Below are 10,020 nucleotides of genomic sequence, written 5' to 3'. Positions count from 1 at the left end.
CGCTGTGGGCAGACAGGACACTGGGTAGATGGACCTTTGCTCTGACCCAGTCGGGCCGCTCTTCTGTTCAGTGCCGGGGCTCGGGGATCCCTCAGGGCACCCCGCCCGCTGTGGCTGGCCCAGATCGGACTGGCAGAGAGTCACACTCAGCACAGGTGTGTCAGCACCTGGGGCCACACTCACAGAGAGACACACTTGCCCAGTCTGGGTCTGTGCAGCACCCGGTACAATGGGGGGGGGGACCCGATCTCTCTTTGTGCAGTGACCAGAGCGATGGGGGCCTGACCTTAGCCGGGGTCAGTGCAACGCCCAGCACAACGGGGAGCCATATCTCCATCAGGGTCTGGGCAGCGCCCGGCACCATGGGGCCCCGAACTCAGTCTGGGGGGGTCTGTGCAGCGCCCGGCACCATGGGGCCCCGATCTCAGTCTGGGGGGGTCTGTGCAGCGCCCGGCACCATGGGGCCCCAATCTCAGTCTGGGGGGGTCTGTGCAGCGCCCGGCACCATGGGGCCCCGATCTCAGACTGGGGGGGGGTCTGTGCAGCGCCCGGCACCATGGGGCCCCGATCTCAGTCTCGGGGGCTGAGCAGCGCCAGGCGTGATGGGGCGCTAATCTCACTCTGGGGGTTCTGGGCACTTCCCGGCGTGACGGGGCCCTGATCTCACTCGGGGTCTGTGCAGCGACGGCGTGACGGGCCCCGATCTCGGTGGGGTCTCTAGGCGCGCTGTGACAGACCCATTCGTGCTGTAACCGGCAGGCCCCCGTGCCCCAGGCGACGCCCAGGGGCTGGCCAGGCCCAGACTCGCCTGGGATGGTTCTGTGCTGAGTCACACAGCGGGCACGGTGCTGTCGGGTGGGAGGGGCCCTGCATGGGGGGGGGGCAGGATCTTCCCCCCTCCCCCGGGTGGGGGCCCTGGGGTTTTGTTTCCAGGGAACCAGAGGGGTGGGGGGTCAGTGCATGGGAACTGAAATGGGAGGAACCCCCCCACCCCCAATGTGTGACGTGTCTGAGCCCAAAAGTCCCCCGCTCCAAATAGGATCCAGCCCCAACCCCTGGGTGCCCCTGCCACCCCACCCCCAGCCTTCCAGGGGTCCCCAGCTCTGCAGACCCCAGTCACCCCCAGGCCCCACCTGGGAAGCCCAGCCCCCCGAGTGCACCCTGGGGCACCCACTGCCCCTCATGCCCCCTGCAGTCTTCCCACCCCTGGCTGAGGCAGCCTGCGCCAGCTGGGGGCTGGCCCCAGACTCCGGGTGGCACCGGGACCGGGTGGGGGGGTTCCCCTCTGGGGGGTTATTTGCTCTGTGCCCCACGCCCTGGGGAGGGGGGAACAGGGGTTCAGATCCACCCACCGATCCCCTCCAGGGAGCACAGCGGACCCCTAGCCTGGGAACCCCCCGAACCTGCTGCTGCAGAGGGACCTGGAGCCACAGTCCCACAGCGCCACCCAGGGGGGAGCGGGAGAATGAGCACGAGGTGGGTGGCGGCACCCAGGGGGGAGCGGGAGAATGGGCACGAGGGGGGTGGCGGCACCCAAGGGGGAGCGGGAGAATGGGCACGAGGGGGGTGGCGGCACCCTGGGGGGAGCGGGAGAATGGCCACGAGGGGGGGCGGCATCCAGGGGGGAGAGGGAGAATGGGCACGAGGGGGGGGCAGCACTCAGGGGGGAGCGGGAGAATGGGCCCGAGGGGGGTGGCAGCACCCAAGGCGTGGGGTTCATGCTGTGTCCCTCCTGGATCATCAAGCGGGTTCCCTGTCTCGCCCCGGGCGGGCCCTGTGTTCCCCCAATGCAACTCCTGGGGAACAGGGCGTCCTAGGACTCCTGGGTTCTATTCCAGCTCTGGGAGGGGGGTGGGGGCTAGTGGGTTAGACCCGGGGGTGGGGTTGGGAGCCAGGACTCCTGGGTTCTATTCCAGCTCTCACTTTCATTTCCCCGAGCTGGGGGGTGCCCAGGGTGCCAGGAAGGCTCTGGAATGGGGAAGCCCTGGGGCACTTGCACGCTCTGGGAATTGGCCCAAAAGTCACCTTCTGCACTAATCCTTCCTGCTCGGTTCCCATCAGTCGTCAGGGTGACAGGACAATGGGTCCCTCCCGCTGGCCCAAACCGCAGCCAATGGGCGCAGGGCTGGCAGCCCCTGGGGTATAAAGGCTGCGCGAGCCCCAAGACAGCGCTGCCAAAATGGACCGAATCCTGTGCCTCCTCCCGCTGCTGCTGTCTGTAACCATCACAGCCTGCTCGCCCCATGTGCCAGGTGAGAGGGGACGGGGCCCTGTGTAAACAGCCCCCATGCCCCACCCCAGAGCCAGCTGCACCTCAGCACCGGGCGAGGGGGCCCTGTGTAAACAGCCCCCATGCCCCACCCCAGATCCAGCTGCACCTCAGCACCGGGCGAGAGTCCCTGTGTAAACAGCCCCCGCGCCCCACCCCAGAGGGGCTGCATCTCAGCACCGGGCAAGGGGGTCCTGTGTAAACAGCCCCCACGCCCCACCCCAGAGCCAGCTGCACCTCAGCACCGGGCAAGGGGGCCCTGTGTAAACAGCCCCCGCGCCCCACCCCAGAGGGGCTGCATCTCAGCACCGGGCGAGGGTTTAGCTTCCCTTCTCCTGTCTGACGCAGGTGGTGGACAAGGAGCGGAGGGGGAGCTGAACCCCACCAGACGGCGCGCGACCGGAGCAGGACTCTGTGAGTGCCCAGGTCAGTGTCCCCTGTCATGGGGTGAAGTTGGGTTGGGGAGGAGCCACCCCCCCCCCATGTGATGTCTCCTGTCATTTCAGGATGGTCGGGATCATGGCGCCAGCTCGCAGGAGACCTCGGGGTTGGGGCCAGACACAATGGGCTGTGCCCGTGTGACGGCATCGTCCCCCGTGGCCAAGGCAGGGGTGAGAGCCGCTCCCAGCGTCGGGGGTGGGAGGGGTGGGAGGGATGGGGGAGCACAGCCGGGGAATGGGATCTGCTAACGGGGCAGGGGTGGGGTTAGGGGCTCGTAACGACAGAGGCAGAGAACGGCACCAGGGAACGAGGGACGGGGATTTGAGTCTCATTACAGGGTGCAAGGAATGGGGTTTGGGGCTGAGGTGGAGCAAGGCAAGGATTGGGGGATGGGATTGAGGAGAAGAGGGGAGGGATTGGGCTCTGGTAACAGGGTGCAGAGAATGGCGTGTCGGATGGGGTGGGGTGCAGGTCTTGGGTCTGGTAACAGCGCGGAGAATGGGGCAGGGGATGAGGTCGGGTTTGAGATTGGGATCTGACACTGAGGGGAAGAAGAGGATGGACTGGGGTCTGGTAATGGGGTGCAGAGAGGAGGTTTGAGATTGGGATGGGATGCAGGGATTGGGGTCTGGCATTGAGGGGAAGGGGGGTCTGGGGTCTAGCTGGGGGAAGGCAGGAGACACCCCTGCTAAGCCCCCCCACTCTCCGTCTCTCCCGCAGGGCGTCACCCCCAGGGCCGGGGGAGACGGGGCCAGCACCATGGGCGCAGACAGCAGCGGTGCCGCGGGATCCCGAGCCGATGCCGGCAGCCGGGACTGGCCAAAGGGCTGCTGCTGCCCCTCTAGCTGCCTGGGGCCCATGGGGCCCGTCAGGGGCGTCGCCTTTCGCCCCGTCAATAAAAACCCAGCTCGAGGGGATGCACCTGTCTGGTGTCTGGGTGCGGATCCTTCACCCCTGACCTCTGACCCCATGGGCCGGGGTCAAAATCGCCCACGGACGCCTCCCCTCCGACCACTGCACCAACCCCTCCCCTGTTCCTGGGGCACCAGCATTGGGGTGGGAGAGTCCTCTCGCCTTGCGGGGTGTTAACCCTGGAGCCTAGTGATGGTGGCTGGGATCAGCCAGGGGTGCGAGAAGGGAGGGGCCCGGGGTGCCCCGACAGGGGTGGTGAGGCTGGGGAGAGAGAGGGGGAGGGGAGCCCCCCGCTCCCAGCACCGGGTCGGGGAGGGGCGGCCCGAGGGGAGGGGCCAGAGGAGGTGACACTGAGACGCGGTGGTTTTGCCAATGGGGTTAAAGGTCGGAGGTCGGGGCCAGTGACCCAGGGTCAGAGGTTGCGGCCCTGGAAGGTGTTGGGGTCACGGCTCCTGTGGGGTCGGAGGTGAAGCGGGCCGGGGTCAGAGGTCACCGCGCGAGGGCAGGGCCAGGGCGGCGACCCGCAGACAAAACCACACGGGATCGTTTCCGGGGCCAAGACAAGAGGCCACGTTTCTTATCACAACACAGTTCGAGCTATCACCACTAGCTAATCCCTATTACCTCGACACACACCCACCAAGCCCCCCACGCCCCCCGTCTTCTGCAGCTGCTGGGTAGTTACCGGTCCCGAATGCAGCGAGGGCTCGTGGCGAACGGGCCAGGAAAGCCGGGCACAAGGGAGGGCTGGGTCTCTGTCGGGCGCGCACCGAGGCCCTTCCATCCTGGCAGAGAACGTGACCCTCTGAGCTTCCAGCTCACCCATCCCTTTCGCAGGCTTTCGTTTGAATCCAGAGTCGCTCGGTCTTGCTGTGTCAGGCTGCCTCTGGGTCCGGCGTGAGTGATCCCCCGTCAGTGGCAGACGTGACTTTCAGCCTGCGGCCTGGCTTTGCTGTTTCTTCCGTGGTACTTTTGTCCTGTTCCTTTGGGGGTGGACTCTTCTTGCTTTGTCAGGGCTGCTGTCTGCATCTTCCGCCACTTTATCTCATCAGGACCGGCTGGGGCTGGAGGTTGATTCCATCATCCCTCTGTCCCTCACCCACATCGGAACTGCACCAGTCAGATTACAGCCGGGCGTTGCGAAAACGAAGGCCGCAGCAGGGTTTACAAAACCGAGTGAGCATTTTAACAGGGAGTCTGGGACGCGGGTGAGGAACGGCAGACAGGGAGCAGAAGCTCCCGTGCTGAGGCCGTGCAAGTTCCAGCGATTTAAGCAGCAATTGGATTGAAAGGGAAACTCAATTAGCCAGTTCTTGGGGTCCCTGGTTTTATGACTGAATGCAGTTTCATTCATAAAACTTTACTTATGAAGTTATACGAATGGAGTGAACAATTAAAAACAATTTCATTGGTCAGTTCTACAAGGTCACAGCAGGTGGCGCAGCGGGGGGGGGGTCGACACGGTTACCCTGGTAACAGACGTGGCACCACCGGCAGCAGCTTCCCCCCCCCGCTACCAACGGGTAAACTGAGGCATGGGGGGGCGAGTTGCCCCAGGTCCGCCGGTGGGCTGGCCAGGGAGGGACCCAGGCATCCGGGCTCCCCGCCGGGGGGGTTTGTGTCCGTCCAGCTCAGCGCAGGCTGCAGCCACTGGGCCATCCCGGGCCACTCGCTGAGCTCGGGTCCCTCGGGCTCTCCCAGGCTCGCCCCTCCAGGGCAGCGCCCGGCCCCTGGGACAATCCCGGCTTCGCCGCGCGCCCTGCCCGGCCCCCCGGGCTCATCCCAATCCCTGAGCGGCGCCCTGGAGCGAGGCGAGCCTCACACACGCGTCCCACCCTCGGGCTTCACTCGGCACCTGCCCCGGGCCGGGTCCACTCGTGTCACCCCGTCCGCACTGGGGACAGGGACCAGGGTCTGCATGTGTCGGCCGGAGCCGGCCTGGGCCGCGATTCCCCAGCTCCCCTCCAGTGCAGCCGGGCCGGGGTCTGGAGACTGAGTTCGCTCCGGGGACTCGCTCGGAGCATGAGAGGTATCACCGAGTCCGGTCTGGGTGACAGCCGCGGTCCCCCAGCTCCCCCGTCTGCCTAGACGGGACTCCTCTGTCCGGCTGTTACCCGCCGGGGCCCTGTCGCTGGCCAGGTGATGGTCCCATTCACTCTCCTGGACGGGGCGGGGGGTCAGGCCATGACGTTCGCCAGTGACCTTGGTGCCTCGTACAGGGTCCTTTGGAAGGGCTCGATCCAAAGGTTAGAGCGTCACTTTCCTCACAATGCGACATTCAGAAGCCCGGGCAGGTGTGAAAGCTGCTCAGGACCCGCCTCGCAGCGTGGACGGCGCCTGGCCCCGTCGCTGCTCACGTCCCTTCCTGCCCTAGGCCCTGTCCCCACCCTCACAGCGGGGGCTGTTCTTGTCCGAGGCGCTCTGACGCCGCTCAGAGGAGCGTCTCTCTCCCCGCCGTTTGTTTCAGGGAATATTTTCCTTGATGGGGTGCCAGCGTCCTCCACCGCTGTCGCTCCTACCGGAGTTTCCAGCCTTCCCACTTTGGCCAGGTCATCCGCTCGCTCGCTCCCAGATACACCCGTGTGTGATGCAGCAGGGAGCAGGGTGGATTGACCGGGGAATGTCCTCTAGTTTTACTGGGACTGGCTGCATTGGGGATGGGAGAGCAGGGGATGAGCCTGTCACCTGAGCCAGGAAGGGGGTGGGGCCAGGTGACACCTTGGCCCCGGAAACTGGACAAAGGCTGGAGGAGGAGCTGGGGGGAGGGGGAGAAAGCCTGCTGGGTGGGGGTTGGTTTCAGTTTGGGGCTGGGTGGAGGAATGCAGGGAACCCCAGGGCTGGGGTCTGAGCTCCCTGCCCCCCAGAAGGACTTGACTGAGGGGTCCTGGGTGTCCCCACAAGCTCTGTTTTGGACTGTGTTCCTGTGGTCCAATAAACCTTCTGTTTTACTGGCTGGCGGAGAGTCACGGTGAATCGCAGGAAGAGGGGTGCAGGGCCCGGACTCCCCCACACTCCGTGACACAGTTCCAGAGCATCGCCCGGGGACTCCGTGACAGGGGGTTTATGGTGTGTGTGTTGTGGTGGGGGTGTATGGGGTGTGCGGGGGGTTTACTGGGGGGCTGTGGGAGGGTGGGTGCATGGGGCTGTGTGAGGACAGGCCTTGAGGCTCCCTCTGTATCAGCCCCAGGCTCCTGGCAGTTCACCCCAGGCCCCTGTGACTCAGTTCCTGGTGTGGGGCTGAGTGGGGCCCTTCCCCTGCCCTGCCCCACTCTGGGTCACAGCAGGGGAAATGCCCTCAGCTGAGCGGCCCTTCCTTGGAGGGGGCAGGGGGGAATGGCCTCCCGTCCCCCCAACTGGCCGTTTGCACCTTGGTTGACACCTCCCGTCACATCAATATGGGCCCAGGATGAACGGGGTGGAGGGGGGGGGTTGTTTGGCCCAAAGTGACCGGGTGGGGGGCTGGAGGGGCTTGTCCTGGCCCAGCTGCTGCTGGTGAGACGCTCCCCAGGGCCCTTCCTCAGCAGGTCCCTGGAGCGCCAGGTCACGGTCCCGCAGCAGCCAAAGGGGCGTCCACGGAGACCCCCCCAGCCGGGCTGCACCAAGCTCAGCCACGGGCAGCACTGGGGGGGGCCTTGGGGTCACGCCTGGAACTGTGCCCGGTTCTACCCCCTTCGGCGCTTGCTGGGGCGTGAGCCCACTGAGCTCATCCCTGCGGCCAGGGAACGGCGCCCCGTTACCCCCAGCGCCGGCTCCCACCGGCCGAGCCCCTGAGTCCAACCGGACACGAGCCCCGTGCCTGGGGCGGGGACCCGGCGACCAGCCCGTCCTGTGCCCGGGGTCCTGCCCGTCCCGTGTCGCTGCCCGTGTGTCTGTCTGTCGCCCCAGTGTCCTCCCATCCCTGTGTCCCCACACCCAGGACCTGCGTGTCCCCGTGTCCGTGTCTGCTTGTGCCATGTCCCCGTGTCCCCACCCCCAGCGTCGGCCCGTCTCCGCCCTCCCCCCTCACACCCGGCTGTCGTGGGGGCAGTTTTGACATTTCGTTTTATTACAAACAGCGTCAATCACGGTACACCCCCCCAATCAGCCAGTCCCACCTGCTGCGAGCGACACCCCCCACCCCGCACAATCATCACCCCCCCCCGAGCAACACAACCGCCCTGCACCTCGGAGGCTGTCCGACAGCGGGAGGCTTGGGGAGGGGCATGCGGAGAGCTGGGGGTGGAGCTGGGGGGCACAGAGCTGTGGGCTGAGATGCTATGGGGTGACTCACTGCCTCACCCCTGCCCCGGGGCTGCCCAGATCCACACCCCGCACCAGCCAGCACTGGGGTGGGGGTGTCAGCTGTTATCCTTCAGCCCCACACACCGACCATCCCCCTCTGCACAGCACACCCCCCCCAGCCCCGACCCCTGTGCAAAGCAGAGGTGAACCCAGGAGTCCTGGCTCCCAGCCCCCTGCTCTAACCACTCGACCCCCCTCCCCTCCCAGAGCCCCTCAGGAGTCCTGACGGCCCTCACCCGGGGAGGGGACCACACTCATTGTGCCCAGTGGGCAGTGACCCTGCATGGGGGGGAGGGGGTAGGTGGGACTGGAGCTGCCCCCCAGCAAGTGCTGCATGGGGGGGGGTGGGGGAGGAAGGGGTGGGGGGGGTGCAGTGATTCCCGAGAGTCCCAAGCAAATGACAGTCGTTTCTTTCTGATTTCCAAGTAGACGGTGCCGCTTTCCGGGGCGGGGCTGGGGCCCGGGCGGCGGCTTCTGGTCTCCTGCGGTGAAGGCTGGTGTACAATCCTGAATATCTTCGTTACCCTGGAAGACAGGAAAGCCAGATCAAGGACTGCACCAGGGAGAGAACCCAGGAGTCCTGGCTCCCAGCCCCCCCTGCTCTAACCACCAGACCCCACTCCCCTGCCAGGGCCAGAGATAGAACCCAGGAGTCCTGGCTCCCAGCCCCCTGTGACGTTACTGACATAAGCTGGGACCGTATAGATCAATGTTGCAACCAAAGTCCTGTATGGCACCAAATCTTGTATAAAGGGGGTCAAATAAGGTGTCTGTGGCTGGCTGGTTAGGGTTATGCTGTCTGTGTGTGTGTATCGTTTTTGTATTTAAAGTTGTAAGAACTGGCTCTGTACTGTCTGTATTTCAAACTTGTGCTGTGCTTCCGGGGGACACCCCAGGCACGTTGGGGTCAGCTCTGCCCAGCCTGCTGGACGGCCCATTAAGGACCATCAGCGACACACCTGACCCACTGAGAGAAGGCAGACACGCCTGGGGACTCAGCCAGGCAGGCAGGGCCCTGCCTATGGACAGGACTCTGGGGTTTTTCCAGGCCATGGGATGGACAGATTGTCCGTGGGACACAGAAAGCAGAGACCACCTGGCAAGAGACTATACAAAGCTGCTGCAGCTCCTCCAGCTGGTCTTCAGTCCTGCTTCCGACCTCTGGAGGGACTTGGCTACAAACAGAAACTCTGAAGAAAGGACTGAAGGACCCATCCCAGCTGGGGATGTTCTCCAGCTCCCTTCATCGGATGCATTCAGTGGAAGGATTGGCAACAGCGTGATTTGTGGGTAAGATCGGATTTGTATATTGACCTGGGTCTGGGGCTTGGTCCTTTGGGATCGAGGGAACCTTTGTTCTTTTACTGGGGTATTGGTTTTCATCACCGTTTGTCCCCATGACGAGTGGCCCTGGTGGGGATACTGGGAAACTGGGGTGTCTAAGGGAATTGCTCGTGTGACTTGTGGTTAGCCAATGGGGTAAAACCGAAGTCCTCTCTGGCTGGCTGATTTCAGAGTAGTAGCCGTGTTTGTACTCCTCGTTCTGGCTGGTTAGTTTGCCTTAGGGGTGGAAAAACTCCAGCCTCGGGCTGTAACTGCCCTGTTTGAAGCACTTTATCCTGAATTGGTACTCTCACTTGGGTCCCCCCAGAACCAGCATCCTTACACCCCCCTGCTCCCCTCCCCTCCCCTCCCACCAGCGGGATAGAACCCAGGAGTCCTGCGGCCGGACACGAAGGCTCCTTACCAAGGTAGGTTTGTTGTCACCGACACCCTGGTCTGAAGGACAGAGACAGGAGACAGAGGGGGTTAGAAACACGACAGTCCCGGGGCACAGGCCCCCCCCAGCCAAGCAGTGACCCACCCCCCAGGGGCAGCAGGGCCCATGCGGAGTTAGTGCCAGCAGGCAAACCAGCATCAGCTGGGTTAGTGGCTGCAGCCAGCGTGGCCCCCAGGGCTCAGCAAGGGGTCCTCAGGGTGGGGTCTCCTTGCACCAGGATGGTGAACCCGGGAGGGGGGAGGAGGAGGGAAGGGAAGGGGAAGCGGGCGTGAGGGGAGTGGAGAAGCGGCGGGGGGGGGGGGAGATGGGGAGGGAATAAGCAGGGAACCCGCTGGCC

This window comes from Natator depressus, chromosome 24, assembly GCF_965152275.1.
Source record: "Natator depressus isolate rNatDep1 chromosome 24, rNatDep2.hap1, whole genome shotgun sequence".
Taxonomy (NCBI): domain Eukaryota; kingdom Metazoa; phylum Chordata; order Testudines; family Cheloniidae; genus Natator; species Natator depressus.
The sequence above is the reverse complement of the archived record's forward strand: the minus strand, read 5'-3'. Positions refer to the sequence as shown.